At 39.2% G+C, this 27,102-nt stretch overlaps 1 protein-coding gene across 4 annotated transcripts in view; it reads right to left on the bottom strand.

Moving 5' to 3' along the window:
• The window catches only part of FAM110B (family with sequence similarity 110 member B), a 114,363-nt gene that overhangs the window by 56,920 nt on the left and 30,341 nt on the right, over positions 1 to 27,102 (bottom strand). Inside the window, exon 1 of one of the 4 annotated variants that reach the window (XM_077185802.1) lies at positions 5,544 to 5,799. The exons of the other annotated variants lie outside the window; for them this stretch is intronic. The gene's annotated coding sequence lies outside the window, so the exon portion shown is untranslated. Of the gene's footprint in view, positions 1 to 5,543; positions 5,800 to 27,102 lie in introns of those variants that run through there. 4 annotated transcript variants of the gene reach the window in all.

The following is a 27,102-nucleotide window of genomic DNA, read 5'->3' as shown; positions in this document are numbered from 1 at the left end:
TGGGGAAAAGAGAAGATTAGATTTAAATGGGAAAATGGAGCAGACAAATTTAGAAAGGTGGTGGCAGCAAGGAGAGGAGAATTGTGGTGAAGAGAAACAAGAAGCAGCAGAACACTGGAGGGTAATGACATCATCATATTTGGAGGTCCTCTTCTGCTGCACCCTCCATGGTACCTGTGTTTCACAGAAAATTTACAGTAATTGCACAACTCCTGCCAGACTTTACCCACTCCCTGGAGAGCTAGGGGCCAAAATAGCAACCTCTGCACTCCTTTACACAATATAGTAAAGGAAAATAGGGGACACCACATGGCACAGAACCATGGATTACAGTAGGGCTGATGTAACAATAATGGAAGAGGAAGGGATATAATTTATCACATCCCTCATACATCTTCTGACTAGACTGCTGTTGTAATGTCACAGTAGAAATACAAAGCTGCACACTCATTTCCAGATGACTGCAATGCCCAAAATATCCAATGACAATTATGACATTGAGACAGAAGGAAATCATCCTTACCCTGGGAAGTTTGTGCTATACAGACAGGAATAGTTACACCGATCTTATATTTTTCACTCTTTGTAAAGACATTTGCAGTGATGGTTTATAATCCTAAAGCACAGACTGTTCAGTCTACCTTGCAACTCCACAGTTTGTGGTCACATAAAAGATAATTCATCTTTATTGTCTCCATTTCTCCCTTCCACTCTAGCCTTTTTCTGCCTAGATTATCCAGGCAGGAAACATTTTGGCATAGACACTGTATCATATTGTGCTTTTATATTATAAGCCAACACACCACATTGTATTAACATCTCTCCTTCAGTAACATTATATACAAAACCAGACCTTAAAAAAACCTACTTAAATCCATGGACTCAAGAGAACCCAAAATAGATGAAAGAGCCAAATGTTAACAAACTTGTGAAAATGTGCATATCTAGGTATCCACATTTCTCTCCAGTTAAACAGCACTAATAACATGCACAAGTATTTTCACACATTGCATCACTTTCTTCCAGCATTGTTTTTATAGATTAGTCTACCAACTTTCATAATATTAAGCTCTCTTAAAAAAAATTAATAGCCTTCTTTGCCATTCATTGGGGTTTTTCTATTACATACATTCAGGAAAGTATTGATGATACAGTAAAATTATTCTACAATACCCAACAGATAAGCAGGCAAATAAGTAGATAGGATCATCATCAATGTATAAATATTGTTTCAACTAATAAACCAATATACTACAGAAATATGTAACAGCTACACAACAGGGCACAAACCCAAATAATATCTGTTATGGAACGGACAATAATGTTTAAATTTGACATATATACAAAGTGAGGATTGGGTTTGGAGGCCCCAGGTGCTTCATGGAAAGATGCAGCAAATATTTGTGTCTACAGGTGGCCGAAGCACATCCATGAAAGATAACGTGAAACTAAGACAGGAATCTCATTACCAGGATTATGCAGACAATAGCATCCAGGATTACTATTTGCTGGCTGTATTCTGCATTTAATCTATCAAGTCACACTTAATACTGCAGGTAATACATTTAAGAACAATTTAAATTAATCACAACAGGAGATTAAGTGTAAAAAAAAATTAATATCCATTTTGCTTTTAATTCACCATACCATTGTGAGAACTGCAAAAAAGAGCCACTTTCACTTCCTGCTTCATAAAACACAGTTCTACTCTTAACATTGCAAATGTCTGACACACAGCTGCCCAAAGCTAGACATATTTCATTTACCCAGTTTCTAAATCCACATGGTTGGTCCCCAGGGTAACTTGTGCTAGGCAAAGAGCCCTGGAGGAGGGGAAGGCAGGGCAGGGCAGACATTCCCTGACACCAGCTCCCCTGTGCCCAGTCCCAGGGCATGGGAGGCCACATGTCCCTGAACTGGAGCAACAGCTGTCTGCATACAAGGAACATTTTGGAGCCCATTAAACAGTGCTGCTGCATCAGTGTGGGAAGAGTGTCACAACAATAAGGCCATCCCAAGCTGATGCACCAGGAGGACTCATCCTGCATCTTCACCCAGCCCAGTAGTCTTCATATTTGAAGAATGAAATGATCTTCACTCAACAAAATACAGAAAACAGGCTATTGATTTCCTGTGAGCTCTCAAAGTGTTATAATAAGCATTTAGAGATGGGCTATTGAATGTCCCGACCATTTAAGCAGACAGTCATTTCATCAGCAAAGTAATAACTGGAGTTGGCTCCAAAAACAGAGGAAAAGCAAAAAGGAGCTTTAGGGCACAATGTCACTTTTCTTATTCCAATATAAACCTTTATGCATATATCACTGGCTGCTACTTGACTTAAAAACTGTAAGGCATGTAAGTACAAATCCTGCAAAATAAACACTGTGGTAATACTTTAAATCCTTACGACTTTTTCTGGAGTATCTCTTTCATTGCTAGCAGGCTACAAAAAAAATGCATAAACCTTAAGTATCATCTTTCCCCTTTAGACTTGGTAAGGGTTTAAGTAATGCAAAATTCACTTATATGCATAGCAGTACAAGGACATAATATCTTAAAAGGGAAGAGCTAGTGCAGCAGTGTTTATTACAGCCACTCAGTTTACTACATATATATCCCATCTCCAGCCAGCAGCCAAATCTGGTAATTCTAACATTACTCTTCCAAGAGTATTTCTATTGGATTATTATGACAATACTGGTATGACGTTGAAAGTGTTTTCTACACAAACATATGTTAGAGTTATATGGTAGAAAATATATATGTATTTATACATGTTTACCTGCATATATAAATTAAATACTTGAGATCTTGATTTTCACAACATACTTTTGTGTCTTTACCACACATCTGTATATACACATACATACTGTATTCCTGTTGGGGAAAAAAAGTTTCCCTTTCACATAACAAAGGACTTTGAGATTTAATTACAGGCAACACATCGGAAATGACAACAGCTCATAGAGGTACGTAACAAACTTGCAATGAATACATCTCCTAACAAAAGAGTAATTAAAAACTTTTACATCAAGAAAATCCCTGACAAAGCTTGAATACAATATCTCATTGATAATAATCTGAAGTGTGTTAAATTTCCTGGAGCAATACACTGGTTATAGTTAAAATATGCTTATAGCAACAAGGATGTCAACTTTTTAGAGAGCAATCACAAACTGTTGCTTCTACTTGTTTTCTTAGTTTACCAAGAAGAAAAATGAGGTTGTTACAAAATGAAGCAATAACAAAGTAGCATATTCCTGGCTGTTAAGCTATTGCAAAGTTCAATCACAAGGTCACCAGTTCTAGTTTCACTTCTGTCACGTTTTCTTGTGACGTTTGCATAGATCATCACAGCTCTTTCTGGAGGCGAAATAGCTGAATAGCTGCTGGTGCATCACTTCAGTTCCAGTGGGTGATGGTATTACCTGTATCCACCACCAAAAATACAATAACTTTTACAGTGTTTTTCCAGACATACTTTATGCTGCTTACAAATGAGAATAGCCTAATACATGGAGTAGAAAACATCAGCCTCTCCTCTCTCATAAACCCACTCATCTGGATATGGTAAACATGTGATTCAGATGAGGATATTTACCTTCTACACTTAATTATTACTAACATTGATTTCAGTTACTCCTTCATGGGATGCTGCTGCAAAGGTTATAAAAACATAGATAAATTATAAAAAAAGGCAGAAGCCATAAATCAGCTGAGAGCACCTTCAAAACACTTTTGATTGGTAACTTGGGACAATGAGGGAATACGGAACAGCTCAAAAATAACATGCCTTCACATCCTGAGTCCTCCTTGTCCAGGTTTAACTGTCACAATGTAAAAATGCCATTTTCCAAGTCTGCCTAAAGGAAAACAACTTCAAAAACAGTTCCTGGAATATGAAAAAACAGCCTGCTCTTGACTAAAATAGATACCAAGTTACCTGTTTTAGTCAACAGCAAAACTTCAAACCAACTGTTATGTACCAGCTGTGATGAAACCTCCCAAATACTCTTCAAAAACAGTTCCTGGAATATGAAAAAACAGCCTGCTCTTGACTAAAATAGATACCAAGTTACCTGTTTTAGTCAACAGCAAAACTTCAAACCAACTGTTATGTACCAGCTGTGATGAAACCTCCCAAATACTCTTCTGTCTGAATATACAATCACAAATAATCAAGAATGTGTCTTTGCTGTACCCACTGCCATATAACATTGGTAACTGAATAAATGCTCACATTTGAGGGTATCTACTCAGAAGGTAACACAGTTTCACAACACATACTTTAAAAGGGAACAACCTAAATTATACTTTGGTTTATACAGCAGAAAAAAACCTGTTCAAGGATAAGTGCAGAGGGAAGAATGAAGACTAATACCAAAATAGCTCCTGTTCTTAACACCTTTCTGATCCTGGCTGAGACAATCTACTCGTACCTCGGACGCATGGTGGCAGCCAGCCAGCCAGATGACTGGTGACTTAATATACAAGTTCATGTGGGCTCTGGAGTTTGACACAGACAAGGGCATTAACTCTGGAGTCTCACCAGTCAGCCTTAATATTCAGAACTCATCAAATGAGTCATGCCTACATTATGAGACTTTTTTTTAATACTTTATGCTAGCTTTCTTTTGTTCTGAACAGCTTTCACTGTAGAATGTTTTCATTAATTATGCATGCTTTTTATAGGAAAAGTTGTGATCAATTGATGCGTAGGTCAAGTATGAAAAAACTTAAATGAGTATGACGCTATGACAAATACTGTAATAGTGTCAGAATCACAGATTAAAAGATTGGCATATATATATCTTGTTTCTTTCTACTGCTGAAGGCAGTTCTCACAATAAACAAGGCTATGGGCCAAAATTCAGCCTTTGAGAACAATAAATACGTACAAAATACATGTATGTGCAAGCAAAAGATATATTGAAATCTACCAGGCTGAATAGCTTCAGTTTCATTTTGAAAGCCACTTAAAATAAAAGCCAGTAGATGAAACAAAGAATCCACCCAAACATGAAGGCTCCAGCATCTTTGTTGAAAGAACAATAGCATAATACTCCTCATCCCTCTACCTTGTTGCAAGAGAACCATCAAGATAGTTATTGCTGTGATCATATTAAAGAATACTTCACAAAATTATTCTTTAAACTGATAAATATTTACAGATTTATCTTCATATGCTAATAGTTATAAATGCTCTAATTCAATTGCTCGGCAGAAAACATTCCAATAAAAGAAATATTTCTATTAGCATAACAAAAGGCAACCAGTAAAATCACTCTCATGCACAGGCTCAAAATTTCAGATGAAAGCAGTATTCTCATAGAAATACTCTCTATTTTTGAACTGAACCCACTCCAATGATATGTTTTGTAATCTGACGGCTCTCCCACCGGACTATACATGACATTAATGAAAGCAAGATCAAATTAAACAGATGACATGATTAACAGTATTCATTTCATGCATGACTGTTTTACCGGAGAGATAAAGACCTGAAAGTAATTACCACCAAGTAAAACTCCTTCACTGACCTCTCAGCTCCCAGGCTAGCAGTCCTTAAGTACTGATGCTTTGCAACAAAGACCAGTGCCTTTCATCTGTGGGCTTTCTTTTACGCTACAAGCTGAGCACCTCTCCCGTTGCATGCACGCAGTACCTCTCTGTATCTATGTCTGTAATGCAGCATAAAGATTACTGGGGAAACCTATCAAACCGGCAGGCAGCAACCCCGGCCGCCAATAAGCGGGAGGCACATGCAGAATCCAGCACATGCTCGCTGAGGCTCGCAGGCTGGCACCGCTGCTGAGCAGGCTGCTAATCTAATTATAGCCCTTCGCCGAGCACAGGGCTGCCGAGGGAGCGCAGGGCTGCCCAGGGAGCGCAGGGCTGCCCGGGCACCCGCGCAAACACGGCCTTGCAGCCCGCAGCATCAGCGTCTGGGACTGCTGCTTGTCTGGGTGCGTCACCATCAAATCCCTGGCTGGGTGTTTGCGGCGGTGTTGTTGTTTTGCTGAGTGATTCACCTACGAGGGGGTTTGTCTCCATCTCTGAAAAGCAGGATCTGTTTAGGTGTGCCCTTTGAGAAGCTGACCACTCGCAGTTTGCTAGGTCTGCTTTAAGGAGACAATAAAACGAAGATGTTTGTTCAACCAGCAGGAATTCTTGTTTTGAATGTACACATTGCCAGCACCATGCAGAGCAGATCTCAGCTTTTGTGCATTACTGCACAGGCTACAACGTGGACCTCGGATCAGAGAGGCACCACACACATGCTTTCAGTGCACAGCAGCCCTACAGAAGTCAACAGGACCCCCTCTGTCCTTTACATTTACCCGTGGGCAGACACCCAGATGATCAGAGGGCTTCTGTGTGCATTGGCACATAAAGTCCTAGCTAAGCTTTCACGAGGCTAGGGTGCAAATGCCAAGGAAATTTTTGCCATTATACAAAACAACCTAAGTCGTTTGGGAAATACTTATCATGAGCAAAGACTACTTAGATGCATGGGGAACTAACACAACCAAGTCCTACATGCTTACTTATGCTTATTCTATAAATAAGTCCACAAAACAAAGGCATGTTATGATCCAAGAGAGAACATTGTGTATTTGAAAGATGCTGGGAGCTTTTACAAAATCAGGTAAATAATCATGAAAAAAAGATACAGACGCTTGTTTAGTCTTCCTTGGTAATACACTTCAATGAATCCTCACTCTGTTTAGCACAAACAGAAAAAAACACTCTTCAGATGTTTCCTGTTCCCACATGGTTCATATAATCACCTAAGCTCTACACTGACCAAAAGGTTTTCAAACATCAGTGACAAGATGGAAATACACAGCCTGACTATCAGAAAAACCAGTTGTGGTGCCAGCTCTCTCTTGTGAGATACAGTACATTTTTCATGACTGATATTACAAAAATATCATAAGGCTACAGCATTATGCATATACAAACTACAATGCACTTCTAAGATGTTTCACTAAGTTACACATAAACCATACCCATAAACATCACACTAGCAAGATCTTGAAGCCCACTGCAATAATGAATTCCACTGTGCCCACACTGGCATTTTTCATAATTCTTTACTCTTATCACCAGCACCATACAGTATCAGGCACAGTCCAAGAGCATGATATTAAAGGCTGTCTATAAACACTTTCTAGCCATTGTACTTACTTCAGTACAAAAATTATATTTGGTATTATATAAAATTTTACTAATGGAACAAGATCTCAATGTGGAAACACTGCAAGACCATGTTTACTGGCATTATGTAAAGAGCTATGTCACAGCCTTCTTAATCTGTCAGTGAAAATTGCTCATAAAGGGTTGCTCTCTGTTAGAAGTAAACTTCATTGCTATAAGAATAATATTTTCAAAGCTATATATGTCTGGAAATAAAAATGAAGTGCAGGAATAGGGACATTTCACTCTTTGATTCAATGTTCAGTCAACATGAAGTTTTGTGTTTTGATAAAAGAAGGCTGTTTTATTAAGTCTCTCTTTTTAGATTACATCATCCAAGAAGCTGATCAATTTTTATAAACTGTGTTTCTTTAAAATACTGTGGAATATTTCAAGTTTCTCAGCTATACTCCTTGAAACCAGGAAACTATGTACTTAATGAAGAAAGGCAGGAGAGGCAGTTATACAGGGGTTAAAAACCTAATTGGAAGAGTTCAAGAGGCATGTGAAAAAAATGCACAATGATTTGATGATCAGATCAAAAATGTTATTTTTCTAATGACATTTTGCCAAAGGCAGCAACAGGGGAATAAGACCAATAAAAGTCTTTTCCCTAGTCCTCTGATTATTTGGAATGCTAAGAAAAAAAAAAAATTCACAAACACAAACAAAAAAATAAAGTCAAAGAGACTCAAACCATTCTTTTAATCTAATCCCCATTCACAAACCACAAAGGCACGTATGACACTTCAAAAAATGACCAGAAAAACTGAAACAGGAATCAACCAGGCTTCAGCTGCCATGGGACTCTCAGTTTTGGCTCCCTCCCATGCAGGCTGCTAAGCCTACATGTGTGTCCCCCCTCTGCCTAGCAGCTCCCCAAGCTCTTGCTGCTTCACCCTGTTCAGCTCCAGCATGGCTTCCCAGCAGCCAGCCTCTGCCTCCTCCCACAGAGCTGCTGCCTCCAAGGACATTCACCCACAGCCCCAGCAAGGGCTGCCCTGGCAGCACACTCTCCACACACCATTGCAGCAGGCTGTTTATTTCAGGAGTTGCTTTCTTTTTTAAAACATCATGGTAGCAGCAGTAGTTGAAGGACCCACAAAGAGCTGCAAAGTTGCATTTCAAGAAACACCTATTTGTCTCTGCAACAGAATCAATACTCACTAAACCTCTGTGCTTGACTTTGCAGATCAGCCAGAAGAGTGCTGATGTCTATGGCAATTTTTACACTTGCTTTTAATCACTGTGATGCTATGCTGGGTCAGGAAGATATGGGGAACTGCAGAGAGGGGCTAACATTTAGGGTCAGTGGTCATTCACAAGAACCCACATTTGGCAATGGCAGATGGCTAAAACTCCAACGGAGGCCGATGCAGAGCTCCACCAGCCTGCCCTGCCACCCATGGTGATGGCACAGGAGCACCTGGAGCATGCACTGGACCTGTGACAGGACAGAGCCATCTATAGATGCGCCAGCAAGAGAAGCCAAGAGAGGTTTCGTAAGGACTCAGTCACAAAAGACTCATCAGATCCCAGAGAACACAGGTTTCATGAGGACACAGTCACAAGAGATTCCAGCAAGTCTCTGTTGGAAATGAAGAAATTGTGAAAGGTACACAAGTTGGCCAATATTCGGCAGACTTTCATCGAAAGCAAAAGCCTGTCCCTGGCACAAGCTACCCGCCTGTGCTAAGCTTCAAGCTCCCGCTCCTCCGCATGGAAACAGAAGGTCTCTACAACATTTTTAGCAATTATAAGCAAGTTAGGCTTTCTCTAGCTCAGCTCCTTGACAGAAGAATTTCAATTAAAATTTTCCAAAACCATATGGTCCGAGGCAGATGCCCATCACAGAGGGGAGGAGAGAGGAAAACCTATGAGGGTATGATGAATTCATCATATGACACTAAAACCAGCTTCCTACAGTGAAAACTGTCTAGCTAGCACATTAATGAATTATACACTTCATTTAGACATATCTAAGGGAATTAACAAACAGATTACTATTTTGGAACAAATGACGTTTTCCTATATTATTATCACTTGTGTAAGTACTTACATATCCAATTATTTTAATACAAGAATATCTAAAAAATTTCTGATGTGTCTTGCAACTGAACAGGTTTTACTCGGGATATCACATAACCTTTGGCTTAAAAATGTATCAAATACTGCTTGCAAACTGCTACCTCAGTTACTTAATTAGATTTTGCAATGTATAGTAAGCATATGGAATGAAAATGAGTTGAGTAAAATGGCTGGTGAATCAACATGCTGCATTTCTAAAGGCAATAGTGTGTATATTTCCAAGCTGTAGCCTTGAGAGGTTGAACTGAACCAATTACTCTAATGAATATTTTACTTGGCTTGATGCATTCATTAGACCTTTGGAAGTTAAACCATCCCATGGTTATGTTTACATAATAACAAAGTTTACAATTTTTGGATGGTACTTCTGACATTCACACAATTTAAAAGATAAGGGGACAATTTTTTCTTCCACTATTTTTTCTACATTCCAGTTTTCCTTCCCAAATAAATTTATCTAGCATTATTTTCTTTTTCTTCTGAAAACAACCTTTGATTTCACAATAGCTATTTGCTGAGCTCTTTCCTTTCCTAGCAAGTATATGGGAAGTCTGCCAATTGGTGGCAAACTCATCACTCATCATCATAATTTATGGAGGAAAATAAAACATGGTCCAAGTGTTTGCTGCATAAACTTTTCTCTGGAAGTCACAAATGCCTTGAAGTTGGCACTCAGCGTGAACAAACTTATTTTCATTTTGTGTAGCACGAGGACATTTCTTGGACGACCCCAACTGTGATTGGTAAGCACGCAGTTACCTGTCCACATGTGTGCATTTGTCAATGCTCTCAATCATATTTTGAAGTTGGACAGATAACCTGGAACTTCAAGCTTTTTTTTTTTCCCCCAAGTATGCTCATTATATCCATAAAGGCCCCAGACATAACTCCTCTGTAAGCTTAAAAACAGGCAGAGATGTCTCTGTATTAATGCCAGAGACTCGCTGCAGGATGGCACAAAGATTGATCCCTACAAACTATTTTCTATGGCATTCTTACTCACTTTTATCTCAAAATCATAGTAAAACCAAACAAAAAAATCCCCCACACCCACATTCCAAGGTACATTACCATCCCTCACCTCCACAGACCTACATGCTAGCAGCATCTTCACTGCAGCCCTAGCTGACTGAAATGATGACACCAGTCCATCACTGGCACCTCAGAGAGCCAGGGGAGGAGCAGTTCAGCTGTCAGTGAGGTGTTTGCTATGCTGAGCACTTACACTTCAGACACAAAACCAAAAGTGGAATAATGACACAGTTCTACTCTATTCTTAAGAACACACAAGTCCCAAACAAAAGGTCATGTAAAAGACTTCACTTCACCCTGAAACATGCCACCTAACACATCTTCATACCAATGTCAACTTTCCATTCCTCCTCAAGTTCCATCCATTTTTCCTTCAGTGCAAGGTTTTCTTCAAATCTATACCATATTTCAATAGTCACCTCATACTACACCAATATGCTTTGTGCCCTCTTGTATTTCCACCTTACTTACTCTTCTCTCCACTTCCTTTCCTCACAGCTACCAGCAGAGGCTCAGTATGAACTGTCCATTTCAAAAGGAGTAACACCTGCCAGCACAACCAAGGCCTTCCCAAGACCAAAACATGTGTCCCTTGTAGCCACCATTTCCCAGCCTCTGGCTGAGCAGCCAGATGGCCACAAAAGTTGGTGAACCACAGAAAGGGACCACACTGTTTACAATAAGCACAGAAATAGCTTTCAACAGTGCATCAAGACCATGGACCCCATATAATGCATGACTGACTCACACAGAACCAATGATCGTGACCCTAGCGAGTCAAAGATTGGAAAATGTATTATAGAAAAAACAGCCTCTGCTTCTAAATGGTTAAGTGAGAAAGACACATTTGCAGACCAGAACAAAAAAGAGTGCAATAAAAAAAAAACAAAAAAACCCCCTAAAAATAAACAAAAAACCCCAAACCAAAACCAGCCCCCATGACTGAAGTAAGATATTGAAGTCCTAACACAAGTGTAATGGTAGCAAAAGTTAACTGCTTAAAAACATGGACAGAGGAGGGTAAAACTACACTGGAACAAGCCACAAAAGGGCTTCATAAGTGGAGAAACATTTTTTGTAGTTGTTGGTGGAAAATAGGGACCCTGAGAGCATCACCTAACCCTGAAATACTGATTTCCCTAGTGGAAAGGCAGAAAAAAGAGCTTGCAATATAGTAAGCAAACTTCCAGCACCTCCACATTATTAATCTTCATCACCCTGGTGGCATTTTCCTCTTCTCTATTAGGTAGTGTGCTCACTATGATTACCTTGCTGAAATGGGTGACACAACCTGATGCTGAGTATATCCAGCTGAGATAAGACTGGCCTGGGAAAACTTTAAATAGAAGTCTTCCATTAGAGGACAGGTGTAATTTTTCAAAAATGCTATGCTGCAAAGAGTGCAAAGCTGAAAGATGAAGTACAGCATTCCTCCCTTTGAAGAAAAAACTCTGTCAGACCTGCTCAGTTCTGTAATTAAGAATGTTATTTCCAATTCTGAGTAGAAAGAGCAGCCCTAAGGTTTTCTTTGATCTTCTGTGATGACAATGAAGACCCATCAGGCTCTCTAAACCCCATTGTTGTTTTATTCTTCAAAGACTGTTTTTCACTCTCTTACATCTCTCTATGCAAGGAGGTGTTTATGTTGAGCTGCAAGATGCAACTAGAAAGCAAGTCAAGGTGTGACTGCTGGAACATGAAGTGGTTCTTTGCAGACAGTAATGCATACAGGCACTTGCACAAAATCCTCCTTGCTCCCAGGCAGCTCTCTGGGAGGTCAGAGATTGCAAACCTTTGAGACTTCAAGTCTCCAGTCCACACCCATAATTCAGGGTTTCAGAGCAACTCTAAGATCTTATTACTTTACACCAGAATTGAAGATATTTAGCACAATGAATCCCAGAAGAAAACTATGCAATGGCTTTGGTTACCTCAGAAATCAAGGCTAATGAGTTTGAAGACAGCCTATTAAATGTCAAGCCCTTTTAGCCAAAAGTAAAATAAATTTAGATTCTAATCTTAGAAAGATTATAATTAAATTTCTAGAAATTGTGTCCATATAAAACCAGCAACTGTGCCTCACCATACTGGAACCCAGTCTCACGGTCTTCTTACAAGAAGCCAGAAGCATTGTGCTGGCACAGATGAAAAGCCTCTCCAGGAAGAGATTTAATTATTCAATAGAGCAAGCCAAAAAGCTCTTTTATGAAAGAGTTATCAGGACTCTTATTCCATATAATGTTCCTAAAGAAGAGCATACTTTCATCTTGGGCAGCTTGTACACCTAGCAAGTTAAATTTTGCTGAGCTGATAAGATCCTCTGACCCTTCTTCCAAGAACTGCTTGATGCTAATATCCAATCCTCTAATGCAAAATGAGCACAAAAGTCACATAAGAAGGGCTATAAAAACTTAGCATAAATGGAGACAAATGAGTGGCCATTCCTCAAGCCAAATAGCTCCCACCCCTTCCTTTCCATCCTTCTCTGAACATTTGAGCAGACACTTCCCTGCCTGCATGGTGCTCCAACTAAGGTGAAAGGGAGAGTGATGATCCTACCAAAACTAGCATGAGCACTGAGAAGTGCCATGAAGAAGACAGGAAATGTGCACTAGGGGAATTCTGCCACACTCTAGGGACATTAATACCTTCTGTTCTGCCTTTCTTGGGCAAAGCAGCAGGCCTTTTCTTCATCCTGGTTTCCTAGTCCTGGGAGGGAATAAAAGTGCCCAATTTCCCAGAAGCACACACTTGCATGACACAGTAGCCTCACATAAGCCACCACTAATACTACTGGTGTCAACTACCAGAATTTCTTCAGGTGGCAATTCTTATGAAGTGCCCAAACCAGATGGAACCTTTCAGAACTTGTCCCAGATATAACTCCACTGCACTTCCAGAAATAGTTTCTAAAAGTGCAAGCATTAGAATTTTTAGTTTTAAATTAAGCAAATTGGAAATAAGTAACAGCCTTCATCTCAGAGGCACTGTAATTTAACGCTGCTTGCACACACATCACATTAGTGGGCATTTATTATTTTGTCAAGAATTTATATTAACATAAGATTAGGAAAATCAGGGTAACAGCTACAGGCCTGAACCTAGTCTTCACTGTAAACTCATATACAATTTGTGAGCATGAACATACAGCAAGTACAACTCAGCTTTTCTAATAATGTACTGAGTGAAGCTCAGTGCATTTCTGAGATCATTGACTTCCCACTACATCAAGTGGATGGCTCTCAGCAGTGAGTCTTTAAGTCCTAAACATATCAGAGGTAGGATGGGCAATCAGTAATCCCATACAACATAACCTTAATAGCATTGCAGGAACCATTTTTGTCCCTACAGAAAGTAGGCACAAACAGGGGAAGATAAGATCAAAAGGTGAGCACTCAAAACTTAGTGAAGTCAGAATTGGACATTTCAGTCAGTCTCAAATATTTATCTCCTGAATGTTCTACAACAATGCAGTCTTTACTGGCATGAGCCAAGAAAGTCTCTTGCCTGAATCAGGATTTATAGAAGAAGCTGCTCCAAAAGTAATCCTCAAATAAAACACACTGATATTTTCAAAGCAAATTCCAGTAGTCTGTAGTCAAAACATAAGCAGCATAACCACGGTAAAAGGGCCACTAGTAAAATGAAACATTAGCAAATTTCAGAGTTGTCAAAGTGTTTAACACAGACTTCACTGTATGCATTATTTGTATCCTCTAACAGAAACTGCCTAAGTATGAAAAATTGCAGAACTTGAAAAATGTCATAATTTCTATACACAGTTGTCTGCTGCTGGCAATTCCATCATATCCCACTCACTAGCATGAATATTCCTATTTGGAAGGACCAAGTGGAAGCAATATGGATAACCCTGCATGCAGGACTGAGTTCTCATGCTGATCAGTTCAGCACACAGGCTGCAGCATCTGCATAGCTAACTTGCAAAAATCCAATCATTTATCTCACTTACAGTATTCAAGCTGTTCAGAGTACATACAACTCCCCCATTTATATAATTCCATATCTGTTTCATTTAAAACAAACTGAAACAGCTTTGACATATTGATGTTGGGAAGAATTTAGAAGGCTCATTTTCTCTTAGGGTACTCCACATATAATAAACTTTCATGGTAAACTAGTACATTACATCAGGTAAAAAGTAGCTTCTACTATTGTTTTGCATCACCTCAATAAAACGAGACTAAAACCCAACCAAATTAGATGTACTAGTTCTCTTTTAAAATCCTACACTGTACGTTGGAGCAAAAAACTCTTTCAGAAGTCTGTATTCATTCAGAACTTGGAATTTAAATTTACTTTCTCAGACCTAAGAGTGCATAAAAGAGAAGTCTGAAAATTATCTATCGTGTTTTGCAGTATTCACATCATTTTTTGGGTCTCTTACTATTTCAATTCCCAAAACTAGTGGAAGAAAAAAATTGGAGTACGACCAGAGACTTGTTAAAGTCCTCCCAATTATATCATATATTAGAACATCTTATGTCTCCCAACCCATGACACTCCTCCAGCCTTACTGCAGCAGAGTCTGAGTTAATGTTTGGTAGAACTTACAGTAACTTCCTCAAGTAAATAAAAATACAAAACTAACTAACTGGGGATAAATGATCTGGCCTGGATATTAAAAAAATAAAATCTGTAGAAGCTGCTGGTGGTGAAGGAGATGCATGTCTGCACTTCAGAAGTACATTATGTCAGAAAAAGCCTAAACACAACAAAACAAAAGGAAATCAAAAAAGCATGTGTCAAAGAAGAAAAAGGCAACAAAAATACACATAAAAGGTATTAATAGGCAGAGAACTGCAGAAAACAAAGGATGCCTCCCAGGTGGCAATATATCTTCGCTCACCTCATCAACTCGCAAAGCCTGCTGCAGGCAGATCTACACAACTTGTGAGGAAAACAGTAGAGTTGTCATTGTTGTATAGATTATTTGCATCTCACTATTACAAAGCTCAGGGGAACTTACCAATAACTACTTTGGAAACAAAATTATCCAGGCAAAATCCTTCCCAGCAGCAGCACAAGCAGCAGCTCATAGCTCATACTTGCCAACTGTATTTCTTGTAGTGTAGACATAACTTTTTTTACAGACAGACAGATTTAATTTACATAGTCTTCGAGGCAATCAGATGGAAAAAGAGTATTGATTTCTTGTCTGACCCCCTGCAATTCAGCACTTTGATAGGATTAACTGGAAGGGCTGACCCCCCACCATGGTTAAATACCACGCTCTGTGGCACACAGCAATTCCTCGGTGGAGAGGGAATGTAGCTAAGGCCAGGGTCATGCCTTGGCAAAGACCAACCACCAAAACGAAGGCACCACTGCAGGTAGCAGAGAGAAGACATCTCTTCTTGAAAATAGTATCACCTCCAACTGAGAAGTGCAGCCTGTTGGCAGGTTGGGGTCAAGTTATGTTGTGTTTGAAGGTACTGTGAAAGGAGATGGAGAACTTATCCTCCGTAGGTCTTGACCATCCCAAGTGAAAGCCTGCAGAGGCTGCATTCGTGAGAACACTTGGGAACACTTCCCACATTGTTTTGGGTTTTTGTTTTTCTAAACATTAATTAAACTCACTGTAGCCTACCACTGAGAAAATGAAGATAGAAACAAGGATAAGAAGATAGAACAAAGCTAAAGATGGGTATAGTTACCTGATGCTTTAGATAACTGGTGAGTCATTTGAGTACTTGCACTAGAATTAAAGCATTCAAAAATTAAAGGCTGGTGTCATGCAATCTATAAAATAATGAAAGACTACACTATGTGCATATCCAGGCTGCATCTCATAGATCCCTTCTGCCCCTCCCCCCCTTGCCAAGATTACCTGTACTTTTTGTTACAAGATAAATCAATTGCCTTTTTTATACAACGTTCTTTAATACAAGGAGTACCATTAATGTGAAGAGACTCAAAATACTAAGTTAAGAAGATATGGAGCAAACATCATTTAGGACACCTTCTCTTGCTTCCCTTAACACTGATATTTAAAATGTTGACTGTAACTTAAATAGGTGAGTGCAGTAACTTAGTATAATCAAAAGCAAGTGTCCAAGGAAATGTCATCTAATACTTGTAATTTAAAATTATCTTGCAATCTGATCTAGAGAATAAAGAAAACAGAGACATCATTCAGGTGAGTCAACATTTTCATTACAGGCTGCCTATTGCAGTGAAAAAAGTGAATGAGCAATGCAAAAGATGTTGTTGTAGAAATGAGTTAAGATGCAACTTGAAACACTCACAAAGTAAGCACTGTTTATATAGTTTTATTAATTTTTTTGAACCTGTTCTTGTTAATAGAACACAGAAAGAGAAGAGAGAAGACAAACAGAAAGCTCTACAGAAGACAAAACCCTACAGGAATAATCCACAGGCAACAGAAGACTTCATTTACAACTGATGCAATTATAGCAAGCTTGGAAATTGGACTGATTACACTTTAATGCCAAACAGTTCCAGATAAAGACAACTTAAATCACATTGAAATTACCGGTTTTTTGCTGAGGTCATGTATTTTGGTCTTTCTTTATTTGAGTGGCTCACTCTTGGGTGCTTCTGAGCAAATACTGTTTATATGACATAGGAGAAAATACTTCACCTTCTTTGAAAGCTTAGAGCACCTAACCTAGTATAAATTACAAATTGTGGCTGCAACAGGCAGCAGCAATAAAAGATACACAGTGATATTATTTTTTAACTTTTTTTTTTGGTTAAACAGTATTAAACAGATCTATGCAAAAACATGTTTCTTTCTGGAAAATACTTTACAGACCAGAAAACTATTTTGAAGATGTCAACACATACAAATCAGGGAAGGCTGACTTAGCTTCCAAATTGTGTATTTATCTACCACAAGTATTTATACTTAAGTCTATTAATAAGAAACTTGCTAATTGTTGGGAGTAACAAGCTCTTCTCATTACATTGTGTCATTGCAGGAGGACTCAGGGACAACAGTGGAAAAATAGAATCAGCCGCAAAAGAGTTCACAGAGAATTAATTTTCTATTCTTTGTACTATTCGGACTTCAAGAGTTCACAAAGCCCAGTACCAGTTCCTCTGGAAAAAATAAATAGGGGTTCTTTTCATTCAACACAACTTTTAAGAAACAGGCCTAGGTGGAAACATTTAATTTTATTGCAGAGCAGGTAATTCTGGATCACCCACTATCACCACCATGACATAAGCTGCCCTTATGGAAGGATAAAGACTATCTTGAAAAGCTGCATTTGGTGCCATGATGTAACTTCTGGGGAGATGGGAGACAACTCCAGAACAGGCAATGACAGCAGTGAAATTCCAGGACTGAGGTCCTCCACTGGAAATTCACTTACAGCTCACAACCTTGCAGATAAAGAGAGCTGCTTCCTCCATGAAGGAGAGGTGCAGGAATTCTTAGTGCAGAAAACACATAGCTACTGCCCTCTGAACAGCTCAGTGCCCCATATCACTACTGGTCAGCACTGACCAGGCTTCAGTGAATAATCCACACTCAACGCTCAAGATCAGCAGTCAACTGATGACTTTGATCTACTGACCACATTTGGTACATCAAGTCCCTTATACAACCATATCTAGTGGATGCAACAGAAGGGTTATCCCACCCAATGCCTCAATACTGTAAACTTTCTCACGTGGACAGGGCCCCCAGAAAAACTTCTGGTTAAATAAAAATTAGATTCATCGCAGAGTTAAATTTCTTTAAAATAGAGAAAAGATCTGATGTAATTAGAACAAAGAAAACAACCTCCCTCATAAGCTACATGTTTTTGGAATATGCTTCTTCATAAATTTAAGTTTAATCTTCCTTATAGAAGTTTTGCAAGGGCCCGAATTTGGTTGGTTTTAGGTTTTATGGCTCTTTCAGGGAAGTAATAAGATTACATACCTGGTGTTTTGATGGCGTATGTCTGGTAATTAATACAGCTGAAAATGTCATCATCTCTGAACAGGTATCCACTGAAGAAACAGCAGGAACACCTAGTCAGTTCAGTTACTAGGAGGGGTGAGAGTGGAAGATCTGAGCATCTCCTAGGAGAATAACTTTACAATTGTCACAGCTGAAAGAAAAGCTTCCAAAAGAACAAAGCCTACAACTCATACCAAGTCACTTCTGCATATCAACACTGACTAACAGCTGGGATATTATTGAGCTGTTGATTGTTGGCTTTGGTTTTTTGAAAGCATTTATCAATAAAAAATAATCGGAAGAAAAGTGAGAGGCGATCCATACACCTCTGCCCTTCAAGTCATCTCCTCTTGAGAAGCCAACTGCAGAACTTCTGGTTGACAGGAGACAATGCAAAAGCCACACAACTCCTTTAGGTATCTGTGTGGTTTCCAGCAGTGACTCCCAGAGCCACCTGGGAAACAAAGAACAGGGACCACATGGGTTGTGACAATGAGTACTTCACAGGACACTGTACTGCAGTGTGAATACCACTATTCTCCTGTGGACAGCCAAACAAAACATTGGCTCTGATCTCTGAATATTCATAAACGTGCTCAAAGATTCTCCTTCCCATCAGCATTTTCTTCACCGTATTGGCTTGGAGGCTATCATAAGGTGAGACCTGACTGCTTTTTTATCTTGATGAATGCTCATTTCCTTCTACTAACTTCATTAACTTCAACATTATATGATGGAAAGGGCTAAGTCCTAAGGGGATCCTCCTAGCAGTTAGGGACACCTTAAGGTTTGAAGGCGACACACAATGCAGACAAAACAGTGCTGAAAAAGATAACTTATTTCTCTTTCTGCAGCTGATGACTTTCACCTAATTCTCAGAGAAAATGGAAAATGCTGAATAACAGAACTCCAGCAAGGACCAAATAAAGCCCAGAAATCTCTCAAGAAGCAGCAAGAAATGGTGATTTGCTGTTTATAAAAGTTTGTGTAAACTGAATAAAATTCTAAGACTTAAGAAGGACAGAGTTCCCCAGGTATGACTTCATGGTAAAGAGACTTTCTTGTAGTCTTTGGAGTGCAACTGTACAGAGCTACACACTGTGAAATGTGAGTTTCATTCATTGACCTCTCTCAGTATCACAGCAAGCTTTGTGGTCCTCTTTTTCTCCTTCATCAACTTCAGATACTGTTCACCAGAATCACACTAATATGGCTGGGTTTGAAATACTCTGAGAAGTGTGGAATGAGCTGACACCAAACAAAAGAAAGAAGGAGATCTAGTGGTGAAAGAACAATTAATCTTACAGGATCTCATCCCCTCTTCTCTCTGCCTCTTGCAATTTTACATTTCTTCCCATGTTGGCATGCCAACTCTTGATGGGACCAACAATTTTGGGTGATTCTTTCATGGCCAGAAATACCCTGCCAGACTCTCTCATTTCATCATTTCATTGCTTCTCTCACAAGCATTCTACAGATCTGCATCCCTCTTATTTTCTGGACTTCACAATGCTAACCCCACTTCAAAGACACAGCTCATAGGGCCATATCTCCCTCCACTAATTTCCATCCACATGCTGTCCATACTAGGCCCTCCATCTCTACTTTTGCCTCTCCACCAGTGTGTCTGCAATGCTTTCTTCTGGGCAAGTTCTGTTGTCTCTCCTTGATGTCTGTGAATATCAGTGACTCCTTCCTTCGCCACCTACCCTGTGCCTGTTCCTCCTTCCCCAAGAGTTCCCATGTACACCAACCCGCTCACCCCAGACTCTCAGGAACACAAATCTCTTCACTAAGCAGCTTCCAAACATGGCTCAGCAATGCTGCTGGGCAGCACAGCAACTTCAGTCTCACCACCAGCCACCTTCTACCTCCACTCAGCCTCATTTTTCTAGAGTGGCAGCGCATATACTTAGTCTCCAAACTCTGCTATTCTGATTCTTATGAACTAGAGCAGCAGAAATGGAAGAAGCAGTAGCAGCATAAAGTGCAAATTCAATAATAAAAAACTGCTAAAAATGCAGTTATCAGCCAGAAACAAGGGAAGAATAAAGAAAGACCATAGTCTTAACTAAGAGCTGCTGTAATGAAACCACCCGTGACAGCGGTGCAAAAGGTATCCCTGAGCAAAAGGTATCCCTTGAGCAAAAGGTATCCCTGGAAGTGAAAAACCTATTACAAATGATGAACTTTCACTAAGCTGGAGATGTGCGGCCTTGTCATCTGAGAAAGTTAGTTAAAAGAACAGCAGAACACTTGAACCAGTTGAAGAAAGAAAACAACATTTTCAGCTACTTCAGCAGGCAAACAAAATGAGATCTTGCATTTTCCAGAGATACGCTCTGAGTGTAAACCACAATGGCAAGAAAATGTTCACCCGCATTTTCCCCTTGAACCACCAGGGACATAACTGTTCAAGATACATATTGGAGGAAAAATCCATTCCTTTAGAGGAACAACGTTTCTATAGCTCGTGGAAAACAGACATCAGGCCTATCACATGGAACATGTGATGTCCCATATATTACCTGCAGCACAACCACTAAGATGAGCACATACCCATGAATTCATGCATCACTGTTCTTTCATATAGGAGTACAGCTGTATTTTTATATCATGTAGCAGAGCTGTAGCACAGCGTAAGAAAAGCTGGTGCCAGCAGAGGGAGGCAGTTGCTCTCCAGGACATGCATCTTCACATTCCCCGATGCACAGTAGGAAGCCAACAAGTTTGTTTTTGTGGAAGTGAACTCACCCCTCAGCCATTGTGTAAATGTGGCTTTAAATCAAGCTGTAATTAGATTTTTCTGTATTTAACAAAACCCCTCTTGTGCTCCTCTTTTCCAGCTCTAGACAGGAAAGAAATGTATTTGTGAAAGAAAAAAGGAAAAAAGTTTATGCCTCTTCCCAGAGCATGTCCTGGCATGCATGCAAAAGCAAGTACAAAACATAAAACAATAAGCTTACAGGACACTCAATCTTCACGTTACGTAGGAACACAAGGATCTCTCAGCTGGTCCACTGTTAAATGTCAGCCCATTATTACCAATATTCTGCTTCACCACATTAACCTTGTCAAAAGATACTAACAGTCCAACCCCCGGAGTTTAGCTTCTCTTCATAAATTTAATTTGCTTGGCAGAAACAGAAGTGGAAAACCTCTGCTAAAGACTCAGGCAAATTAAGACTGCCACGTAGCCCTTCTAGGACAGATTTTTTTTTCCCCCCCCTCTCAACTTTTATAGTCAGAGCATTCCCATTTTTAACCAAACAGCTTTATCCCCCACTAGCAGTATTTCTATACTTTGGTAAATCCAAAATAAAACTCTGTGGTTTTTTTGGTTTTTTTTTTTTCAAATCTACTTTACTATAATACAGGTTGCACAAGGTGGTTTTATTTTGTGTAAGTTCTTTATAGACTAAACTGCATAATTCCACTGTGCTTTACACTGCCATATGCAGAACTGCATAGGAAATGAAGTTGAGTACACTCAGAATAACAAACAGCTTCAACTGTATTTTGATCACAGGCTTACAAAGAACTTTATGGTGGTGACAACAGCAGTGGATACAATGGTAAGGTGGTGCAAGGAAGTCAAGAGGACATGCCCAAGGGCACACAGCAAGTCAGCTGCTGTTTTAACAACAAAAAGTTTCTGCTCTTAATCCAGGTCTTCCCAGTGAGTCAAAACCTACTGATAACTATCTGGTCTTATAAAAGTTTCAGGTCCTTTAGAAAAAAGGAGCAGAGACAACTGCTAATTACCCACACACAGACATCTAACCACTGCCTAAGATTAGATGATTTACAGAGTAACTAATTTTTAGGAGAGCCTGAAAAGTGTGCCTTTTCTAAACCAACTTATTTCAAGAACATATACTCTAGCAGCCTAATTCTCTACAAATCATCTGTTATGCTGCAAGTTTTAAGAAACTTAAGGTTGATTTAGACAACTCAAAAGATAACCTCATTCTGAAGTAATTTTGCAGTTTAATCTTACAAAAGATCAAGGTAAGAACAAATATTGGAAGTAGATTATCCTCCTACACCTGGAGGAAAATTATTAGATTTGGTTGTTGTTGTTTGTTTTTTTAATAGCCAATACTACCTCGTCCTGAAGCAGGATAATGAAGTTTGATTCAGCACCAATCCAAAATGACAATACAAAAATTCTTACTATGTGCAAAGAGTTTGTGATTTAGAAACTTATAAATCATCTCAGCAAAAGCTCACAGGTATTCAGTATTCTAATCCTTACTCTATCTCTACTGATACATAAATAAAACAATTTAAACATCCTGTACAAAAGAAACCTAAATTTGCCACAATCAAAGAGACTATAGGTAAATTTATTTTCTCTCGCCTTCTTTGACTTGTAGAAAACAAGAGCTGGTTTATTTTTCTGTAAGTCTGAAAGTTGACACAGTATAATGCCATCTACAACTGTGTGAAATATTTTGAATAATAATGTCTAGCCAAGCCAGCAATTCAGAAAAAAAAAGGAAGAGGAATCCCATAAAGCAGGTAGTGATTGGTATGGAGCCCTTAGTACAAAAGGCAAGTTTCTACACTACCTCTGAAAGTAGAAGCATACAATAGGATTAGCCTTATCTTATTTAAGTTTCTTAACAGCAAGACTGCAGCCTCCTGACAATACTGTTTCCAGTAGGACTCAAATTCCAAGTAAGAGCGATTCTTAAAATAAAGTAGCTATGTCTGGCAGAGCTGGAACCATCAGGACAACATGAACACCCAAACCAGTTTATTCAGGTTTGACTCAAGAGGAAAAACTATATTTCAGGCTAGACAAAAATAAGACCCAACATACCTAAAGAAGCTTTCAGACTACCATTTTTAGGTCATGCCCTGAACTTTTTCCTGCTTTTCAATTCATATGTAGGAAGGTCAGATCATAAAGTGGATTCCACTGTGGCATTTCAAGTCAGATTATTCTCTATAAAATAATTAGTGTCGTTCTTCTCATCACTTGCAAACTGTTTTGCTAGTCTGAGAACGTTTTTTGTGTTTATTTGTGAAAAGCTTTTTTTAATCCCTTCAAAGTACCAGCATCCTAAGCACAGCTATCTCATGCTCCATGAACTTTAGTGCAAATGCTGTAAGCGTTTCCTTTCTTCTTAACAACTTCATTACAGTGTTTACACAGGAATACAGTGCTTGTACTGTAACCATGCAAAGCAAATATTCTGTAGTAAATGTAAGCTTTATTCAAAGTGTGGCTTTAGAAGTCTTTATGGCATCCTCCAGCCTGGACTACCAGTGCTAGTGCAGGGAAGATGGCAAAAGGAAAACTATAATGACAAACCCTTCTGCTCACAAGAACTTTGGAATGGTCAAACAGAAAACCAATGGGCCAAACGTATTTCCAAAATGTGTCTGCACCTCTTTGCTAACCCATGACATCCTGAGCTATCCGTGCAAAAAGGACCTCAATTCCTCCACACTGTCTTCTCAAGCTGTTTACTCATCATGACATTGTTAAGTATATGAGAGAAAAATGGCTGGAGGATTAAAAAACCTGGATCACAGTTGCATGAGAAATGGAAGTAGAATTTTTCTTCTTAAAAAGAAGATGAAATGCCCTTTTGGCAAGCTACCAATCAAATTGTGATTTTCCTTCTGGTAGAACTGTGTCTGGTATGACCAGGACACAGACCACCAGTGACAGACTTCCCAAAGAAACACAGCACTCAGGGAGAAAAGTAGTGTCAAGGATCCCTAAGTGTTGTTCAAGAGAAGACCTTCTGCCAGAAGTAAAGCTCTTAAGCAAGACTGAAATCCCATTAAGGAAAAAAAATAAGGAGAGGAAAATCAACAGCTTCTTACAGTGGAGAGTTTAAATAAAGTCAAAGCTATTAGTGGAGACAGTGAAGGATCAGAAAGGAAATAAAGGCAAAATAGTTGGTGTACAATGAAAATCTGCAGTGTTGGCTTCACTTACGAAAAAACACCATGGTTCTCCTCTAAAAACTTTTTTTGGGCTCACAAAAAACTCTTGCATTTTACCTCTTCTAGCAGGAGAGAAATCAAACAACATGTAATATTCAGGGCTTATTCTGTGCAAAGTAGAAAATGCTTATGCTAGCCCTTAATGCTCACACTGAATGAGCATTGAGCTTTTTGGTGCTGCTCTTTCTTTTGTTTGTTTTTAAGTGGGGGGGGGGGGAAAGGACTCTGCTGAAAGGAACACATGGCCATGTATGTAGATCTGCTGTTGCTGATATCACTACCACAGACCTAAGTACTGTAATTCAAGAAACATAGAAAATCACTGAATGATTTCATGAAAAAAATATCACAAGCCCACTGAACCTGCTATTTTGAAATCCAATCTAGTATTAATGGCAATAAAGCAAAGAAGAAAACCCAACACCACAACCTCAGAGATACAGTGATGCCTGAATAAATCAAATTCACCAGTTCTGGTTTGTGGTACAGAAGTTTACATTTGAATGCAGCTGGACTGCAGTCAGCTAGCCAGCTCCCAGAGCAGCCCCTCCAAGCTGTATTGATTTCTAGGGAAGAAAAGGCACTGTAAATCTGCCTGAGCAGCATTGCGTCATACTTTTGGTTGGCTTGAAAAAAGCAAATTAAATATTTTCCATTAGCATGGTAAAGAAGCTATACAATTTTGTTTTTATTTCAAATAGAGTCTCAAGTTACAGAACACTTTAGCTAACTCTGTGGCAAGGACTACATGCTCCGTGTTTGTGAAGCCAGCAATTCATGCTTATGTGAAACCAGATGTGTGCACTGCACAGTTCCCAGGGCTGGGAAGGGCTTTTAAAGCGTGTTGCTATTGATTAAAAAGGACTCTGCTTTTCACTTAGATCAGGGAATATACTGAAGCAGAAACAAGACATTTTTTCCGAGGAGGGGAAAGATGGGAAGAGCAAAGGGTCAGAAGCAGAAGAAAACTTTAAGGCTATAAAAACCACACAGACAGAACAGCATAGGAGCAATTCTGTAGTTCAACAAAGAGCAGTTCTAAACAGTTCTAAAAAGCAATTACCATAACGTGATTTGAGGTAACAAGAACTCCTTGATCAATTATTCATATAATTTACAACAGTTACAGCTGCATCAATGAGGAAAAGGAAAAAAAAAAAAAGAATCTAGGGCAAATATAAAATCTTCACAGCTATGAAGTGTCCTTGATTTTCACCAGAACATTTGGCTGTCTCATATCATGTGTTTCTAGTTAGCAACAAACCCCTCCAACAAAGGGAAACGAGACAGAGAGGCACAGAACAAACTGCCTTGTTGGAAGCAGTGAGAGTGTTCAAGGCTGCATTTCACTCATGGATGCCTGCATTACCAAAACCCAACACTACACTAACACTGCTGTGTTTGAAACCTAACCACCACCCCACCTAGATACATCCATGCACCCCATGGGATTATGAGGATACCCTCTGTGAAGTCTTTACTCTCTCAATGCATAAAATTGCACTTCAAAAATAAATAAATGTTTAAGTAACTCCCAGAAGAAATGCTGTGTCTTTGCAACGTATGGTTATCTCAACTTGTATTGCTTTGTGTACTCCTAAGGCAAATGTAACAAAGTGAAACACTACAGAGATAAGTATTTCTGGATGGGTTTTTTGCCTTCAGTTTGAAATCACTCTGTAATCATCAGCAGCAGCTTTTCTGCTCTGTCAGGGTTTGAATACAATGTCCCCAGTAGTTCAAGATGACCTTGCTAGTGGACTGGAGAAACATGAGTGCAGCTGAAATCCAAGAAATGTGAAGCAAAGAGAGAGGCCATGGTGCAGCAAAGGGATGTGGGGGCCCAACTGTGCCTACTGCACTCACCCCCAGTGTGTACAGCAGACCCTGAGGGAAGGTTATGAGTTGAAGCACTGATTCTACTAATGGGAAAACTTAACAGCAATTTTTATGTTACTCCATGGATGGAAGGACAATGAACTCAGGTCTAGTTCAGAGCTCTAATTTCAGTTTAAATTAAGATCAATAAAGGATTAACTAGAAAAATCTGCAATTCTTCTCAGGTGAATCAAGAAATATTCACTTAAGAAGCTTTCCAACAACAAAGTCAGCACCTTACAACAGGTAGTTTTTAAAAATGGAGTAGCTGACAACTTTAGAAGCACCTACATTCAATCCTAAATAAATCTGTGGGAAACATTTCCACTACTACTCACTTTTTTCAGCCAACTCTCTACATTTAGTTCAATTAATCTTGTCAGTATAAAGGAAAAATCCTGCATATATCATCACTACATTCAAAACTCTGGCAAACAAAACCATAGCAAAACCATAGTCAAATCTCTCTAAATGTGTGTAACTGTAACATTGGTAAGTTCAACAAAGTTCTTGGGGTCACATGTCCTTTTCTTCCATCAGTATTTATCCTGTACAAGCAAAAATGGCTTGTGGATGCTAAGAAATTACCACAGTGCTGATAAACAGAAAATCATCAGATACAAACCTCAATCTTCTCCCATTGCTGAAGATACCAGAGAGTGTTTCCATATTTTTGTGGCCACTCAAAGCAAGCTCTGAAGTGGGATATGTTTCTAAAAACAGAGCATGCTGTAGAGCTCAGAAACAGCCTGTTCCCTTGCCAACAAAGAACTGTAGATGTATCTTCCTCCTAATAATCTAAGGAATTACTTCTGGCTCTAACCTACAGTGCATATTATGTTGTTTTCCTCTCCCCTCCCACAGAATTTGCTATTACAACATTTGTATCAGGTAGCAAGGAGCTATACACACAAAAGAAGGAGAAAGCTCAGAGATGCACTTGAGTGTTTATTTCACAAGAAGAAAAATATTTATTTTGAGAATTGTATCACACAATTCAA

Source organism: Agelaius phoeniceus, chromosome 1 (assembly GCF_051311805.1).
Source record: "Agelaius phoeniceus isolate bAgePho1 chromosome 1, bAgePho1.hap1, whole genome shotgun sequence".
Lineage (NCBI taxonomy): Eukaryota > Metazoa > Chordata > Aves > Passeriformes > Icteridae > Agelaius > Agelaius phoeniceus.
Note: the sequence above shows the minus strand (reverse complement) of the source record. Positions and strands in the feature narration are given on the sequence as shown.